The sequence below is a fragment of the Hyla sarda genome, chromosome 3, assembly GCF_029499605.1.
Source record: "Hyla sarda isolate aHylSar1 chromosome 3, aHylSar1.hap1, whole genome shotgun sequence".
Lineage (NCBI taxonomy): Eukaryota > Metazoa > Chordata > Amphibia > Anura > Hylidae > Hyla > Hyla sarda.
The window spans coordinates 296,978,207-296,997,958 of record NC_079191.1 but is presented as its reverse complement, the minus strand read 5'-3'; positions in this window follow the sequence as shown (position 1 = coordinate 296,997,958).

Here is a 19,752-nt window from a genome sequence, read left to right as displayed (position 1 = left end):
TGGGGCCAAAACTTGACAGAAAACGACAGTCTTCAACAGGAAAAGACGAACACAGCAACAGTCAAACCTGGAGTCGTCGGACTGGCAACAAAGGTGAGATCCATTAGTGGGAGGGTGAAAGTCCTCCTCAAGTTGGCAGGTTATCCCGGATTAGGCAAACCCAGGTTATCAGCTTGTCAGCGGGGTGGAGGTCCCTCTTTGAGCGGTGTATTCTTGCGTTTGTTGGACTTTTGTCGGGAAACCACCTTCCATTCATCCAGCTTCGGGAGAGGGGGTAGAGGGTGGATATCAGACACCAGCATCCAAGACGACAGATCAATAGGCTGTATCTTCAAGGTAGTCCAGACGGTTTCTAAGTCAGCATGCGATCTAACCGTGAGGCGCCTGCCATTATGGGAGATGGAGAGGACGAAGGGGAACAGCCAGGCATACTGTATCCCCATGCCTCTCAGCTGCTCCAGCAGCGGTTTCAGCAGATGCCGTTTTGAAAGTGTAGACTGTGCAATGTCCTTGTAAAGGGTGATTTCAGTGTCGCCAAAGGTAATGGGTCTTTTCTCTCTGTCTGACTGTAGTATTGCAGCTGTATCCACAAAGGAGAGAAGGCCACATATGATATCTCGCGGCGGTTCGGAGGCCTTCGGTTTCGGTCTCAGCGCTCTGTGGATCCGTTCTATGATGATTGTTTAGCCTGCTCAGGGCCCAGAAGGCCGGTGAATATTTCCTGGGCAACCTTCTAAAGGGCCTCCGCCGCCCACATCTCTGGTAGGCCCTTGATGCCCCTGTTTCTATTCTCTTGGTCTTTGATGAGGGCATACGTAGTGTTTAAGTGTGCCTCCAGCAGGTCCGTGTGATTGGAGACCGCAGCAGAGTGAGAGGTAGGAGATGCGCACGCCGTCTCTATGGCCTCAATCCTGCGCCTATGTTTTGCACTTCGATTTTTATTTCGGCCAGTTCCGATAATACCTGCTTAACTGCCTGAGAGAGAGCCTTCTTCATGAAGGACTTGAGGAAGGATTGCGTGACCACCGCCGGGAGCATTCCTCAGTGTTACTCTCCTGCTCCTCCTCTTCATCACAGCCCGGAGCTGCAGGAGCCTCCGGCGCCATCTTAAGCGCACGAGCTGGGGATACACCTCCCTTCTTCTTGAAGAATTTGGCCATGTCCGCCTGACTTTTGCCCAGTCTTGGGGAGTCATCAGTGTCTCCAGCAGAACCTCGACCAATCTTGACCATTTTGCGGGAGTGAGAAGGTAGTTAAAGGCTGATAACACAAGGCAGACGGGAGAGCTGCAAGCTCACAAGTCCATTCCAGTCCGCGGCTAGGCTCCGCCCCCGGTTCTGAACTTTATTATGCCGTTATATCACCTCTGTAATTAGCATAAATTCCCACCCCCTACTAGGGGGATAAGTATAGCTATGGCACACCATATAAGGTTAGCCTTTCCAGAAAAGTTTGGCGGGCTATACAGTCTTTGTTCAGGAACTCTACTCGATGGGAGGGGTCAGACAGGAAGGAGCAAAATAGCATTAGGGGGAGGGGTGGCTCCTAAATGAACATTTTACATATACACATACCCAAGCACATATACATATCATATATATATACACACACAAGGTGGGCCAATTATATGGATACACCTTAATAAAATGGGAATGGTTGGTGATATTAACTTCCTGTTTTTGGCACATTAGTATATGTGAGGGGGGAAACTTTTCAAGATGGGTGGTGACCATGGCGGCCATATTGAATCGAACTTTTGTTTTTTCAATTGGAAGAGGGTCATGTGACAAAAACTTAATGGGAATTTCACAAGAAAAACAACTATGTGCTTGGTTTTAACGTAACTTTATTCTTTCATGAGTTATTTACAAGTTTCTGACCACTTATAAAATGTGTTCAAGGTGCTGCCCATTGTGTTGGATTGTCAATGCAACCCTCTTCTCCCACTCTTCACACACTGATAGCAACACCGCAAGAGAAATGCTAGCACAGGCTTCCAGTATCTGTAGTTTCAGGTGCTGCACATCTCGTATCTTCACAGCATAGACAATTGTCTTCAGATGACCCCAAAGATAACAGCACTTTGAACACATTTTATAAGTGGTCAGAAACTTATAAATAACTCATGAAAGAATAAAGTTACGTTAAAACTAGAGGTGCACCGAAATGGAAATTTCAGAACCGAAAAAAAGAAAAAAATGTCCGGCCGAAACCGATACCGAAAATGACTTCTCCCCGTCTTCTGGTAAAATGCAGCGCTCCGCTCATTAGATTAGATTCCCCCACATTAGATAGCCAGCTCCCCCACATTAGGTCGGGAGTTCCCCCACATTAATAGGCAGCTCCCCCACAATAGTAGGCAGCTCCCCCACATTAGTAGGCAGCTCCCCCACATTAATAGGCAGCTCCCCCACAATAGTAGGCAGCTCCCCCACAATAGTAGGCAGCTCCCTAACAATAGTAGGCAGCTCCCCCACAATAGTAGGCAGCTCCCCCACAATAGTAGGCAGCTCCCCCACAATAGTATGCAGCTCCCCCACATTAGGTCAGCATTTCCTCCACAATAGTAGGCAGGTTCCCCACAATAGTAGGCAGGTTCCCCACAATAGTAGGCAGTTCCCCCACAATATTAGGCAGCTCCCCCCAACAATATTAGGCAGCTCCCGCCACATTTGTAGGCAGCTCCCCCCCACATTTGTAGGCAGCTCCCCCCCACATTAGGTCAGCAGTTTCCCCACAATAGTAGGCAGTTCCCCCACAATATTAGGCAGCTCCCCCCAACAATATTAGGCAGCTCCCCCCACATTTCTAGGCAGCTCCCCCCACAATAGTAGGCAGTTCCCCCACAATATTAGGCAGCTCCCCCCAACAATATTAGGCAGCTCCCCCCCACAATATAAGGCAGCTCCCCCCCCACAATATAAGGCAGTTCTCCCCCAACAATATTAGGCAGCTCCCCCCACATTTGTAAGCAGCTCCCCCCCACATTAGGTCAGCAGTTCCCCCACAATAGTAGGCAGCTTCCCCCCACCCAACAGACATACAGCTTCCAGCCATATACAGTGTATGGCTGGAGGCTGTATGTCTGTACTGCTGCCCCCACAGTGGCCTAGGGACCATAGCAGTAGGTGCCGGGACCGGAGGAGCGGTGACCGGAACACTCAAGAAGATGACGCGCCGCCGGTCACTTACCAGGCCCCGGCCAGTGACGTCCCGTGCGTACGACCATAGAGGCGGAGAAGCGAGGGACCGAAGCAGGATCACAGGAGGACGGCGGGTAATGGTGAGTGACCGGCGGACATCCTTATGTCCCGAAAAGATTTTTCGGGACACAGGGATGTCAGGGATAGGAATACTTCTTTTTATGTGCCCGGGCCGGCTCCCGTGTGTGGCTGCAGGCGGGGGGCAACCAGAGCATATAAAAATACTGTATACTAAAAACCAGGGGGCCTCCAGCTGTTGTGAAACTACAACTCCCAGCATGCCCGGACAGACTTTGCCGGTCCGAGCATGCTGGGAGTTGTAGTTTCACAACAGCTGGAGGCCCCCTGGTTTTTAGTATACAGTATTAGGTTTTATATGCGCTGGCTGGCCCCCGCCTGCAGCCAGACACGGGAGCCGGCCCGGGCACATAAAAAGAAGTATTCCTATCCCGGAGAGCGCGCCCCCCCAGATGTTGCGCCCGGTGCGGCCGGCCCCCCCTGCACCCCCCACGCTACGCCTCTGCCACTGGCAGTGTTTGCAACTTGTGCTGTGGGCGGGCAGGGGAGGTGGGTCATTATCGGCACATTTTTTGTTGTTTCGGCATTTCCCCGAAATAGCTATTTTCAGCCGATATGTATCGGCCGCCGATATATCGGTGCATCCCTAGTTAAAACCAAGCACATAATAGTTTTTCTTGTGAAATTCCCAATAAGTTTGATGTGTCACATAACCCTCTTCCTATTGAAAAAACAAAAGTTGGATTCAAAATGGCCAACTTCAAAATGGCCGCCATGGTCACCACCCATCTTGAAAAGTTTCCCCCCCCCTCACATATACTAATGTGCCACAAACAGGAAGTTAATATCACCAACCATTCCCATTTTATTAAGGTGTATACATATAAATGGCCCACCCTGTATATACACACACATACAAACCCATCACAATATGGCGGTAAAGCACTATGTGGGTGCAAAACAGGGCTTAGGAGTGAGACAGCACTGATGAGATTTGAAGCCTAAAGTGGTGATTTGCACTGCAAAGGCTGAGGATCTGACAAAATCTAAAAATAAAAACAAAACCTCGGCAAGTGACCACATTTTTAAACTACACCCCTCAAGGAAGGTAACAAGGGGTACAGTGAGTACCTCACAGGCTTTTTGAACAGTGGGCCGTAAATTGAAAAAAAAAATTATACTAAAATGCTGGGGTTACCCAATTTTTATCATTTTCATAAGTTGTAATGGGAGAAATTGGGTTACACATTTTGGAGGGCTTTTTCTCCTGACTATGGAAATACATCCACATATGGGGTAATTTGCTGGGCGGGCGCACAACAAGGCTCAGAAGTCATAGAGGTCTGTTCGCATTTGAGGGACGTGTTTGGGTTTAAACTTTTGAAGACTATGTACTCTGGACTGGTACATTGTAGTCGAATTTTGGGGAATTAAAATTAGGGAAAAGGATAAAAAATGTATTGCTCCATGGAAGTGTGATACTCCCTGAAGCAATCCTTAGTGCAGAGGCCTGGATGATCGGGTCAAGTGTCGCATTGAGTGGTGGTGTCCTTCTGAATCCCCCTCTTGCAACACACTCTGCATTTTTTTCTGGGATCGTCCCTTCTTTCCAGTGTGGGGGACCTCACCTGGAAATTGTTGTCCGGGGACGATCCGGTTGACCGAAGTTCCAGAAGTACTCTTACCTGCTCTTTGGAGATCACCAAAGATTAGGGCCTTTAGAACTTCCTCTTGGAACTGCAGGAATGTCCCTCTGTTGCCAGCGTACTGGGAGAGTACAAAAGAGTTGTACATGGCAACCGCATGGCATTATATGGCTTGAAGACTTGATCAGAGAGATCAACTCCCCCCATATACTGATTGTTGGCCAGAATACAATGAGGCTTTTGAGGACCCATGAATTGTGGCAAGCATAAGGACATCCCTCTTATCCTTCTACCTGACAAGTATCAGATTTTCATGGGAAAAGGCACGGGACTCACCCTGGGGGATATGAGTCTGCAGGGGATAGGTAAGAAGGCCTCTTTGATTCTTCCAGAATTTCCCACAAGAGAGCCTGGATCTGGCGGCGAGGGATGTGAAGAGAGGGATACTAGTATAAAAGTTAAACACGTAAAGGTGGTAACCCTTATCTAGCAATGGGTGCAAAAGGCCCCAAACTATTTTCCAGCTAACACCCAGAGTAAGGGGACATTCTGGGGGTTTCAATATGGGAATCTTGTCCCTCATACACCATAAACTTGCAAGTGAACCCTGAGGTACTCTGGCAAAGTTTATACATCTTCGCGCCATACCGCACCTGCTTGGATGGGACGTATTGCTGGAAACGGAGTCTCCCCTTAAAGCTGATGAGAGACTCATCAATAGAGACCTTCGTTCCAGGGAAGGCCCCCAAGTGATTGATGACCGGACTGATTTTATACAGGCGGTCATACGCGGGATCACTTTGGTGGGGGACTTGCCGCATTATCAGCATAATGCAAACATTTCTGAATGGCCTTGAACCGGGGACGGGTCATGGCCATACTGTAGAGCGTGGTCTGGTAGAGGACGTCCCCACTCCAGTATTGCCGGACCTTTGTTTATTTTTTAACTAGGCCCATATGCAGCACGAGGCCCAAAAAGGTCCTCATTTCGGCTGCATTGACTGGGAACCAGCCACTGGGTCTAGCTAAAAATGAGCCCGGGTTAGCGGCGACCAAGTGTTGGGCATACAGATTCGTCTGCTTAACTATAAGATTGACAAAGTCATCACTGAAAAAAAACAAAAAAAAGTTAATTTCAGTGAACCCGACAATCCCAATCTTGGTTCCTGAGTCGCCAACAAACTCAGGAATCAGTGGTCCACTGGCTCAGTCCAGACAAGTACCAGGCACCAGTAAACTTGGCTGGGGGGGGTTGACTAGTATGAGCTCCAGGGGGACTCATACTAGCATGGGGCACAGGGTCAGGAGCAGTGGAGGTTTGCGGCCTCTCATGACGGCGTCTCCGGCACCTTGGTGGTTCATGATCAGAAGATGAGGAGGAAGAAATAAGGAAGGTGGGGTCTTCCTCGTCCTCACTGGCGCTTTCAGTGTCTGAGGCAAGTAAGACGTATGCCTCCTCTGCTGAAAATACCCTGTGGGCCATTTCCCTACTCTAATGGGTGGGGGTGGGGGGTGTATGTGTGAGGGATACTTTATAGGTGTATGTGCTGTGTGTAGTGTGGTGCTTTACTACTGGCCGGCCACTCAGCAAAAAATAAAATTAAAGAAATAAAAGTCTGCACCAAAAAAAAAACGCTGTGGGCAGACTGCAGTGACCCTGTAAGGCCCAGGTTACGCAGCTAAAGGCAGACACCTACAGATGGTACGCTGCGAAAAAATACTGTACATGGGGGTTAAATTAAACATGTCAAAACAAGCAAATATCAAATAATAATGGACCAGTGTGTTAAGGAGTATAAGCCAAGTTTTTCAGCTCAATTTTTTTGTGCTGAAAATGCCCCCCTCTGCTTATACTCGAGTGAAAAAAAAACGTTTCTGGCTTTAGCTGTGAGGGGATGGTCCCGCCGTCCATCTCCGCCTGTCAATCCCTTCTCAGTGGTCTTCAACCTGCGGACCTCCAGATGTTTAAAAACTACAACTCCCAGCATTCCCAGACAGCAGATAGCTGTTCGGTCATCCTGGGAGTTGTAGTCTTGCAACATCTGGAGGTCCGCAGGTGATGATGATGAGGGATGATGATGACATGGGGGGATGATGTATTTCCCACCCTAGGTTTATAGTCGAGTCAATAACTTTTCCTGGGTTTTTGGGGTGAAATTAGGGGCCTCGGCTTATATTCGGGACGGCTTATACTCTAGTATATACTGTAGGTCAAAATAGTCACATATGTGGCATCTTTGTGAAACATACCTCCAAAATAGTTTCACATAGCCTTACTCTAATACGGGGGAATTCAAAGTATAACCAGATGCCTCAGATGTTATGACCTATTTAACCCCTTAGGGACTCAGCCCATTTTCACCTTAAGGACCCCTTTTGCAATTCTGACCACTGTCACTTTATGCATTAACCTGTTTGAGACGGAGGGCATACCTGTCGTTACTTGCATCCTTTCTTGGAGAAAAATCCAAAAATTTCATGAAGGGCTCAGAAGGGAAGGAGCGACAATGGGATTTTGGAGAGTGAATTTTCCTGAAATGTTTTTTTGGGGGCATGTCGCATTTAGGAAGCCCCTATGGTGCCAGAACAGAGCAAAAAAACACATGGCATACTATTTGGGAATTTACACCTGTCAAGGAATGTAACAAGGGGTACAGTGAGCCTTAACACCCCACAGATGTTTGACGACTTTTCGTTAAAGTCAGATGCGTAAATTAATTTTTATTTTTTATTTAACTAAAATGCTGTTTTTATGAATAGAGGTAACAGGAGAAAATGCACCCCAAAATTTGTAACCCCATTTCTTCTGAGTATGGAAATACCCCATGTGTGGATGTAAAGTGCTCTGCGGGTGAACTACAATGCTCAGAAGAGAAGGAGTGCCATTGAGCATTTACACCCCACTAGCATTTGACAGATTTTTGGAACAGTGATCCGTGAAAGTGAAAAATTTTATTTTTCACTTGCACAGCCTACTGTTTCAAAGATCTGTCAGACACCTGTAGGGCGTAAATTCCCACTGTACCCCTTATTACATTCCACGAGGGGTGTAGTTTAAACACACGTGGCCTTCAATTCTGGACAAATTTACTCTCCAAAAGCCCAATGGCGCTCTTTCTCTTCTGAGCATTGTAGTGCGCCCGCAGAGCACTTTACATCCACATATGGGGTATGTTCTTACTCAGAAGAAATGCGGTTATAGGCTTTTCCCCTATTTTCCCTTTTGAAAATGAAAAATTTGGGTAGCACCAGCATTTTAGTGAAAAAAAAATTTTTCTTCATTTTCCTATCCAACTATAATGAAAATTCGTCAAACACCTGTGGGGTGTTAAAGGGGTTATCCACCATAAGGTGATTTTAGTACCTGGCAGACAGTAATGGACATGCTTAGGAAGGATCTGCCCTTGTCTTGGGGCTAAATGACTATGCTGTGACATTACCATAATACTGTGGCTAGCTTTTTGTGATCTGGTATTTCCTGTTTGAGTTTTCTTCTTTTGCCTACAAATCCCATAATTCCATTTTCCTCCCTCCCACACATCAGCCACCCCACCCATTGAAACATAAAAGAGCTGCATCCATGCAAAAGACCTGTGGTTTTCAATCAGGGTGCCTACAGCTGTTGCAGTAGTTGCAGATTGATCTCTCTCCCACCCAGCGATCGCTCCACCCATTGAAGCAGACAGGCTCCCTGTAATCAGCTGACTAGTGAGTCAGGTCTCAGTCGCATTGCAACCTGGGAAAAATCTGAGACAGTCATTTTGTATGTTAAAAATAAATATTGGGATGAAAATCACATAAGAATTGTGAGAAAACCGTCACACACAGGTACAGAAATTATATTATGGACTACACTAACTTTACATCCCCTGTAGCATAGTCAAATAAAATTTATTCCACAAATACCCCATTAAGGCTTACTATATTCCTTGTTACGTTCCGTGAGGGGTGTAGTTTCCAAAACGGGGTCACACGTGGGTATTTTTTGTGTAAAATCAGCCACCCCTGTGCAAATCACCAATTTAGGCCTCAAATGTACATAGTACGCTCTTACTCCTGAGCCATGTTGTGGGCTTTTTACGTCCACATATGGTGTATTTCCGTACGGAGAAATTGCGGTACAAATTTTGAGGGTCTTTTTTTCCTTTTAACAGTCAAACCAAGAATCTTTTATTGAAAAGAATAATGATAGCAGTACAAAAGGCAAAAGATAAATAGTAAAATGCCTTTACAGGCATAAAATCACATAATAACAGATAAAACAGAGAACATGGAGGTTACATCATCTCGTTGGTTCGCACAGAAACAAAGAACATATGCATGGAAAACAGTACAAATACAGGGTAATGGCAGGATCGGTCGTCCCAAACAGTCGCCTCAAGCACATATAATACCTAGGAAAATTCCCCGCCCCCCAGTTCAATATAGAGAAAGGCAATTCTGCATAGGTGGGCAATAAGAGGAGGTCTGCCATTCTTCCCATAATTTATCAAAATATTCCACCCTGTTCTCACGAATGGCAGACAATTTTTCACAAAGCATAATAAAGTTAACTCTATCGATAACCTTCTGAAATGACAATAACGGGGATTTCCATTGGGCCGCTATATGAATCCTGGTAGCCATAAGAATGAATTGAGCCATTCGAAAGGTGCGGAATGGCATCCTACTGGGTCTGTTGCTTAAAAGACAAAAAGATGGGGAACTGGGCATGCGGTCACCAAATAAATCTACCAGGACCGCATGAACCCTTCTCCACAATTGCGCTACCGTAGGGCAGCTCCACCAAATATGATGCATAGAACCAGTAGTCTGACATCCCCTGAAGCAAAGAGGAGACACCGATGGGTATAGTGTGTGCAATCTAGAAGGGACCATATAGACTCTATGTAGGATTTTAATAGATGTCTCCATCAAGGAGACCTGCCAACTTTCCTTACTAATAGCCGTGCAACAAGCATGCCATTGGGGCAAAGATAGGGTCACACGGAGGTCACATTCCCAGGCTACCATGAAGCGCAGTTTAGTATCAGTAGGGGGAGCATTTAGATGAGCATAAATGCGAGAAAGCATGCCTGGCAACGTAGGACCATAAAGCAAGGCTGCTTCATAGAATGTAGTATGTACCTGAAAGCCTTTAGGTCCCAACGAGGAGTAATATGATAGGATTTGAAGGGCCCGGAAATATTCCCCAGGCGGGAGTGTATGTATAGAGCAGAGTTGTGTTATGGTGATCAATTGTTTACCCGCCAGCAGGTCAGATAATTTAGTTAGTTTAGCAGAGCGCCACCAAGAATATAAAGTGGTGGAAATGCCAGGTTGAAAAGAGGGATTAGAAAGAAAGGGGAGGAGGGGAGGTATAGGAGACTGCAGACGGAATTTGAAGCGAACCAGACGCCAAAGAGACAAGGAAAACAGAGTGATTTGCGCCAAAGAGGAGAGAAGAGCTGAGACAGGACAAGAGGACCACATCAAGGCGGAAAAAGAGTAGGGAGAGATAAGGGATGCCTCCAACCCCACCCATCTAGGGGCATTTTGCGTGGCGTGTGTGAGGGCCAATTGGGCTAGGCGAGCAGCATAGTAATATTTCAGCAAGTTGGGGACCGATAGGCCACCCACCCTTTTATGATAATGCATAACAGTCTTATTAATGCGCGGTCGTCTCCCGTTCCAGATGTAATGGGAAATAGTGTGTTGAAGAGAGCATATGTCTTTTTTCACTACCGGGATGGGAAGGGAACGGAACAAATACAGGATGCGTGGAAGAATAACCATTTTGCATACATTTATGCGACCTATCCACGAGATATGGGGTACCATCCACTTAGTGAGATCCGCTCTAATAGAGCGAAATAGTGGAGGATAGTTTGCCGCATATAAAGTTTTAAGGGATGAAGTAAGAGTAACACCTAGATAGGACAGGCCTTGGGAGGAATCATGAAACCCAAAATTTAATGAAATCAATTGACGTGTCAAAGGTGGGACATTGCAATACATAACCTCGGATTTGGCCACATTCACCTTCAACCCCGACAGCCCAGCAAACCTGTCCAAGAGAGTGAGTAAATTAGGTAAAGTAACTAAAGGATTCGTTAACGTCAGGAAAAGGTCATCTGCAAATAGACTAGTTTTATATTCCAGCGAACCCACCACAAGGCCCTTAATGTCAACATTGTCTCTAATAGCAACTGCCAAGGGCTCCATCACGAGCGCAAAAAGCGCCGGTGAGAGGGGGCATCCCTGGTGTGTTCCCCTCCCTATAGATATAGATGAGGGTGAAGTGGAGGGCAGCTTCAAGTAGGCCGTTGGGGCCGAGTAAATGCCACGCAACATGCTAACAAAGGGACCCGAAATGCCAAATTTCGACAGTACCTGAAACAGGTAGGGCCACAAGACCGTATCAAAGGCCTTTTCTATATCTAGCGCTAGGGCGACCATGGGAGTTTTAGTTACATCTGAATAGTTGATAAGGTTTAAGATCTTCCTAATATTATCTGGGGCTTGTCGGCCTGGGATAAATCCCACCTGATCTTGGTGGATAAGAGAGGGCAAATAGGAATTAAGTCTAGAAGCCAGAATAGAGGTAAGTAGTTTAGAATCGACATTAAGAAGAGAGATAGGACGATAGTTAGAGGGTAGAGTGTGGTCCTTAGAGGGTTTAGGCAAGACAGTGATCAAAGCATCAAGAAATTCAGAGGGAGGTTTGGCGCCAGAAAAAAGGGAGTTGAAAAAGGAAACAAGATGAGGTATTAGCAAAGAGGAAAAGGTTTTAAAGTAGGAGGCAGAAAATCTGTCCGGGCCGGGAGACTTGCCCAATTTAAGATGGTCAATGGCCCATTCTACCTCCTCCACCGTGATGGGTCCATTCAAGGCCTCCCGGTCCAAAGCAGATAAAGATGGGAGAGACAATTGAGAGAAAAAGGCATTGAAAGAAGCAGAATAATTAGGGGGAGAAGGAGGAGCCAAGTAGAGGTGAGAATAGAAGGAAGAAAAAGCCTCATAAATACGATCAGGGTGGGATGTGCGGAGGCCCGGTCTCAACTGAACATTATGTACCCGGTTAAATGAGGAAGTTTTCTTAAGCATAGCCGCGAGCAACCTGTCAGGTTTATTAGCCAACCTATAATAGGTTGCACCCGTCCACCTCAAAGCTTTCTCAACCTTAGTAGAAAGCAGGGCATCCAATTGCAACCTAGTATCCGCAATAGACTTATAAAGATAGGGGGTAGGATCCTGCTGATGGGCAAAAACCAATCTAGACAATCTGGCCTCCAAGGCCGCCTGGACTCTAGACCTATCACGCTTAATACCCGAGGCCGTAGAGATCAGGCGTCCGCGGATGTAAGCCTTATGGGCCAACCATGTCCAATGCGGAGACGATTGTGGGGAGCTATTTAAAGAGAAGTAGGAAGTAATATCACTCTCCAATTGGGTTTTAATTCTAGGCATAGTCAATAGAGACTCATTAAGTCTCCACCTAAATGGCAATATGAGAGTGGACATAAAATTAAAGACTGACAACACCAGATCATGGTCCGACCATGACACGGGTACATGACGAGCATAGACCAGCTGAGACACCGTCGCAGCGTTGACCAAGATTCAGTCTATCATCGTGTAGTGGCGTTGGACCGGGGAATAATAGGTATAACCTCTACTGGCACCGTTATGTTCCCTCCATGTGTCCACAAGAGAGTGCATAGCAAACAGACTGGATAATAGGCGTTGTTGAGTCCCCGACCTACGAAACTGAACCGTATTAGAACGGTCCAACTTGCCATTATAAACAAAATTAAAATCACCAGCCCACAACAATGTCTCATAAGTCAGGGAGTCAAGAATGGAACACATATCTCTAAAGAATAAAATAGGGTTGTCGGTGGGGGCGTAAGTATTCACAAGACAGATAGTTTTCCCATACAAAGTACCTAAAATAATTAGATAACGACCTTCAGGATCACATTTCGCCTCCGTCACCTCAAGTGGAAGGGAGTTGTGCAAGAAAATAGCAACTCCTCTACACTTAGTGGTAAAGGACGCCCTGTACATTCTTACAAAAGATTTATGAATAAAACTAGGGTAACAAGTCACAGTGAAATGCGATTCTTGTATAGCGACTATGTCAAGTTTGAGGCAGACATATGTATGGAAAGCCATTTTCCGTTTGTTAGGGGAGTTAAAGCCCCTAACGTTATGTGATATTATCCTACACATATTGGGTAAAATTAAAAAAGCAAAATATCAAAGGAGAAGGCAAACCATCACCCACATATACTTTACAATAGGCGACGACCGATCCTGTTACACTGCCTCCATCACAAAAGAAAGGTGTAGCTGGTAAACCTCCTGAAACAAAAGAAAAGACAAGAACAAACCAAATAGAACAAATCAAAACAACACAATACTCAGGAAAGGCGGTCCAGGATATCATCTGAACCATCGTACTTCCTGTGCCCCAACCGGGACAGGTGAGGCGCAACAGTCCACATTGCGTCTAGCCAGCTAAATAGGTGACCCAAGTAAAAGCACCAGGTCAGCCCAGAGAGGAGCTAGAAAGGTAAGGACAAGGGAAGAGACGAAAAGCAGGATGAGGAAAAGAGAGAAGCAGGAGCAGTCTAAAGAGGAGAACAGGGAAACCTAGAGGGAAAAAGGTGGGGGAAAGAAAAGAAAAGAAACGTAGAGAATCAGAGTGTAGGTAAAAGGCAACAGAGACTAAGTCTCAAGTACACAAGTCCCGGGCAGCTTGGCAAAAAGTAGGTGCGGATCCAACAGGTAAAGTCTCGCTAAGCAGGAGAATTCTCATATGCTTAGTAAACATTATAGAAAAATGGAAAGTAAGTGACTATCCACTGTCAGGACTAGGGGCCATATTGAAAAACAAAGAAAAACTCAATCAAAGCAGGGGGCAAAAAGCAATCCACAACTTGCCAATGGGAGTGCACAGGTCACTTCAAGTAGGTTGGCGTGGCTCCCGTGAGGGGGGTCGGTCCCGCTTAGCCTGCGGTGCCGGAGTCCAGGTTCTCGACGGCCGAGGCACTCTTGGAGGCAAGGGGGGATTCTCCACTAATGGTACACGGGCTTGCAGCAAAATATCCTGTGCCTCTTGCAGGGAACGTACAGTATGTAGCTTGCCTTTCAACTGGAACGAAATGGAAAACGGAAAGCCCCACTTGTATTTTATCTGCTCGCGTTGTAGAGCGAGGGTGACAGGACTGAAGTCCCTGCGGCGGGCCAACGTGGATGGAGCTAGGTCCGAATATATATGCACCGAGGGAGGCATCCCAGGGAGCACCGGCAAATTACGGGTCGCGGACAGCAGGACATCGCGGACCTCGGGGTAGTGTAGCTTGAGGACGACATCCCTGGGTGAGTCAGGGCCTCTTGGCTTAGCTAGGGCACGGTGAATGCGGTCAAAACTGAGCATTTCCGGCTCCAACTGTGGGGCAAGCTCAAAAAATAAAGATGTTACCGTTTTAGAGAGGTCCACATCGGGTTCAGGGAGACCGCGTATCCGCAAATTTGCCCTCCGTGAGCGATTTTCGAGGTCCTCTAACTTGAGCTCAAAGTCCCGCAGCTGTGTTGTATGGTCATCAATGTCCCTCCTGTCCTCCTCCGCTGCGTCCGCCAGCACGTCCAGTTTGGCCTCGTTGTCTGAAACTCTCCTGCCCAAATCCTGCAGCTGGGAGGTAAAGTCATCCACCGCCTTAGACAGGGCTGAGTGGAACATCTTCTTAATGCTCCGAAACATGGCCGTTGGTGTTAAGTCGGCGGGCTCTGCAGGCTCCTCCCCATCTGAAAGGCCTGCCGGAGAAGTGTCTCTCCCAGTCGCCATCTTGGAGCGGGCCCCGGAGCGGAATAAGTCCGGAATTGATTGAGAGAGGACCTGAGAATTGCGGAGAGATCCCCTTCTGCCTGACCGGGGCATATTCAGGAATCGATGGGTAAGTGGATCAGCGTCTTGGAGCCGAATTTCGGCGCTAATTGAGGCTTAAAGACGCGTGTGGCGCGGAGCTCACATCACCTACGTCCTACTCCGTGAGCCGCGCGCGTGCGCCCCCCTTTTTTTCCTTTTACCTCTTGTGAAAAGGAAACTTATGGGACAACACCAGCATGTTAGTGTAAAAAAAAATTTTTTTTTACACTAACAGGCTGGTGTAGGCCTCAACTTTTCCTTTTCATACAGGGTAAAAGGAGAAAAAGCCCACCAAAATTTGTAACACAATTTCTCCTGAGTATCAAAATACCCCACCTGTGGCCCTAAACTGTTAACTTTAAATACGACAGGGCTCCAAAGTGAGAGTGTCATGAGCATTTGAGGCCTAAATTAGCGATTTGCATAGGGGCGGACCCGGATGAAAGCGTTAGGCCCTTTTCACTCTGCAGAATTTCCTCAAGCGGAATTCTGCTTGAGGAATTCCTCCTCAAATGAAAGCTTAATACACTTCTATGGGAGTCCACACTCCCATTCACACTTCTGCAGAATTTCTGCACCAATTCAGCACAAAATCCTCAAAAGCGGAAGTGGAATTGGAGCGGATGAGCGGAAATTCTGCCGTGTGGATATGGCCTTACAATTGCTGCCACTACCAAAAATATTCTACGCCAGTGATTACCAAACAGGGTGCCTCCAGCTGTTGCTAAACTCCCAGCATGATTGGACAGTCAGTAGCTGTCCGGAAATGCTGGGAGTTGTTGTTTTGCAACAGCTGGAGGCTCTGTTTTGGAAACACTGTCGTACGAGACGTTTTTCATTTTTATTTGATGGAAAGGGGAGGGAAAACAGTGTAAGGGTGTGTATATGTGGTGTTTTACACTTTATTTTGTGTAGTGCAGTGTTTTTAGGGTATATTCACACTGGCGGGGATTTGCCGCAGTTCAAACTTGAAGCAGGAAACTTACTGTAAACCCCCGCCAGTGTGAATGTGCCCTGTGCATTCACATGGGGGGGGGGGGGGTAAACCTCCAGCTGTTGCTAAACTACAACTCCCAGCATGTACTGATCGCCGAAGGGCATGCAGGGAGATGTAGTTATGCAACAGCTGGAGGCACGCGACTATAACTCCCAGCATGCCCAGACAGCCGTTTGCTGTTTGTGCATCCTGGGAGTAGGGGTTTTGTAAGATTTAGAGGGCCACGGTTTAGAGACCACCACACAGTTTTCTCCAAACTGTGGCATTCAGATGTTGCAAAACAACAAATCCTTGCACGCCCAGACCGCAAACTGGTGTGTGGGCATGCTGGGAGTTTTAGTTTTGCAAGATCTAGAGGGCCACAGTTTAGAGACCACTGCACAGTGATCTCTAACCTGTACCCCTCTAAATCTTGCAAAACTACAAATCCCAGCATGCCCAAACAGCTGTCTGGGCATGCTGGGAGTTGTAGTTTTGCAACATCTGGAGGGCTAGAGATTAGAGATGGAGTGCTCTCCAAACTGTGCCCCTCCAGATGTTGCTAGGCAACTACTAACCAGCAGGATCGAGTCACCAGGAGGATCGCCGCCTGCCACCGATTGGTAAATCACAGCCACTGCCTCTCACAGGACAGTTCCCCTGTTCTGCCCGTACTACCATGGGTGGGCAGAGCAGGGGAAAAGAACTTTAAACCCCTCCCCCCGCCCATATTCCGCAATTGGTCGGTCGCTTCTGACCGAACAATAGCAGGGATAGGAGGGGTGGCACCCCTGCCACCTCACTCCAATCCCTTCAGGGGGATCGGGGCTGTCTTGGACAGTCCCGATCCTCCTTATTTTCCGGGTCTTCAGAGACTCTTATGACCTGGAATCACCACAGATCGCCAGTCTGAATTGACAGGTGATTTGCGGTCTCAGGACTCCCCCAGGTATTGGTACGGGGATGCCTGCTGAATGATTTCAGCCGTCATCCCGGTCTGGTCCCCGCCCAGTGAGTGTCGGGGACCAGAATTCCCACGGGTGTACATCTGGAAGAGCACAGTTTGGAGATCACTATACAGTGGTCTCTAAGCTATAGACATCCAGATGTTGCAAAACAACTCCCAGCATGCTGAGACTGTCCAGGCATGATGGGAGTATTAGTACTGCAACATCTGAAGGGACAGATGTTACAGAACTACAACTCCCAGCATGCCTGGGCAGTCTGGGCAAGCTGAGAGTTGTAGTTTTGCAACATCTGGAGCGCTACCGTTTTGGCACCACTGTATAGTGGTCTCCAAACTGTGCTCTTCCAAATGTTGCAAAACTACAACTCCCACCATGCCCGTCGGCAGTCTGGGCATGCTGGGAGCTGTAGTTTTGAATAACTGGAGGCACACTAGGTAAAAGCTTCCCAGAGTTAATGCATAAAGTGACAGTGGTCAGAATTGCAAAAAAAAAAAAAGGACTTAGTCCTTAAAGGGGTACTCCGCCCCTAGACATCTTATCCCCTATCCAAAGGATAGGGGATAAGATGTCAGATCGCCGCGGTCCCGCTGCTGGGGACCCCGGGATCACTGCTGCAGCACCCCGCTATCATTACTGCGCAGAGCGAGATCGCTCTGCACGTAATGACGGGCAATACAGGGGCCGGAGCATCGTTACGTCATGGCTCCGCCCTTCGTGACGTCACGGCCCGCCCCGTCAATACAAGTCTATGTGAAGGGGCGTGGGGCGGTCGTCACGCCCCCTGCCATAGACTTGCATTAAGGGGACGGGCCGTGATGTCGTAAGGGGCGGAGCCATGACGTCACACTGCTCCGGCCCCTGTATCGCCCGTCATTATGCACAGAGCGAACTCGCTCTGTGCAGTAATGATGGCGGGGTGCCGCAGCAGCGATCCCCGGGGTCCCCAGCAGCGGGACCGCGGCGATCTAACATCTTATCTCCTATCCTTTGGATAGGGGATAAGATGCCAGGGGCGGAGTACCCCTTTAAGGGGTTAAAGGGGTACTCCGGTGGAATTATTATTTTTTTTAAATCAACTGGTGCCAGAAAATTAAACCGATTTGCATATTACTTCTATTAAAAAATCTTAATCCTTCCAGGATTTATTAGCTGCTGAATACTACAGAAGAAATTCTTTTCTTTTTGGAACACAGAGCTCTCTGCTGAATCACGAGCACAGTGCTCTTTGCTGACATCTCTGTCCATTTTAAGAACTGTCCAGAGTAGGAGAAAATCCCCATAGCAAACATATGCTGCTCTGGACAGTTCCTAAAATGGACAAAGATGTCAGCAGAGAGCTCTGTGTTCCAAAAAGAAAATAATTTCTTCTGTAGTATTCAGCAGCTAATAAGTCCTGGAAGGATTATGAGAATAGAAGTACTTAAACAGATTTGTAAATTACTTCTATTAATCTATTAACTTTCTGGTACCAGTTGATTAAAAAAAAAAAAAAGTTTTCCACCGGAGTACCCCTTTAAGGATCGGGGATGCAGGGCGTATGCACTTGTCCTGCGTTGCCAAGAGGTTAAATAAATAAGCACATTCTGGTCATTAGATAAACAAATGGCTTAAGTTAACACAATATAATCATCTATTCAACAAAGCATTGATATGACAGTTGGCCATTAACTTCTTGGGGACGGAGGGCGTATGGATACGCCCTCGCGTCCCGTCACTTAAGGACGGAGGGCGTACCTGTACTCGCCGGGCAGTGATCGGACCGGGATGACTGCTGATATCTACCACCAGTGACCCCACCCCCCCCATGTCGGCGATCGACGCAAATCGCCGGTCAATCAGGTCATTGCTTCGCGGGCCACGATCTGGGCCAATCAGGCTGCTCCGACCATCCTAAAGGATAGGAAAGAGGTGGCATTGCCATTGGTCGATCAGGCTGACGACCAATGGCAGTTGGGGGCAGGGAGGTTAGAGTTCATTTCCCCCGCTCTGCCCACCGATCGAAGTCCGGGCAGAGCGGGGGAAACACGGGCGGCGAGCATGGCCAACTTACCGGACCGGCGGAGGTGGCATCCTGGAGCAGCAGCGGCATAGACGGCAGCAGGAGTGTGGCCGGAAAGTGCGGCGTGGAGAAGGCTGCAGTGAAGATCACGGTAAATGATCTTCACTGTGGCCTTCTAAAAGCTGCAAAACTATAACTCCCAGCATGACCACACAGCCAAAGGCTGTCTGGGCATGCTGGGAGTTGTAGTTTTGCAACATCTGAAGTGGCACAGTTTGGAGACCACTATACGGTGGTCTCCAAACTGTAGTCTACCAAATGTTGCAAAAGTACAATTCCCAGCATGGGTACATTCACACGGGTGGATGTACAGTGGGCTTCCTTCTAAAAGTTTGAGCTGCGGCAAATTTTCTGCCGCAGCTCAAACTCCCAGCTGAAAACTTACTGTGAACCCCCGCCTTTGTGAATGTACCCTAAAAACACTACACTACACTAACAAATAATAAAAAATTAAAGCACTACATATACACCCCCTTACACGTGTCCCCCTCCCCCCCCCCCCTCCAATAAAAATGAAAAACGTCTCATACGGCAGTGTTTCCTAAATGGAACCTCCAGCTGTTGCAAAACCACAACTCCCAGTATTGCCGGACAGCCATAGACAGTCCTGGCAGGCTGGGAGTCTTGCAACAGCTGGAGGCACCCTGTTTGGGAAACACTGCTGTATGGTTTTGGTGGAGACAAGCCCCATCCTTGTAACCGGTTCTGTCCCTATTGTAAATTCCCTATTTAGGCCTCAAATAGGCCTAGGTTCTCTCACTTCAGAGCCCTGTCGTATTTCAAGGCAACAGTTTAGGGCCACATATGGGGTATTTCCGTACTCAGGAGAAATTGCGTTACAAATTTTGGGGAGATTTTTCTCCTTATACCCCTTATGAAAAGGTAAAGTTGGGGGCTACACCAGCATGTTAGTGTAAACATTTTAATTTTTTTACACTAACATTCTGGTGTTGCCCCATACTTTTCATT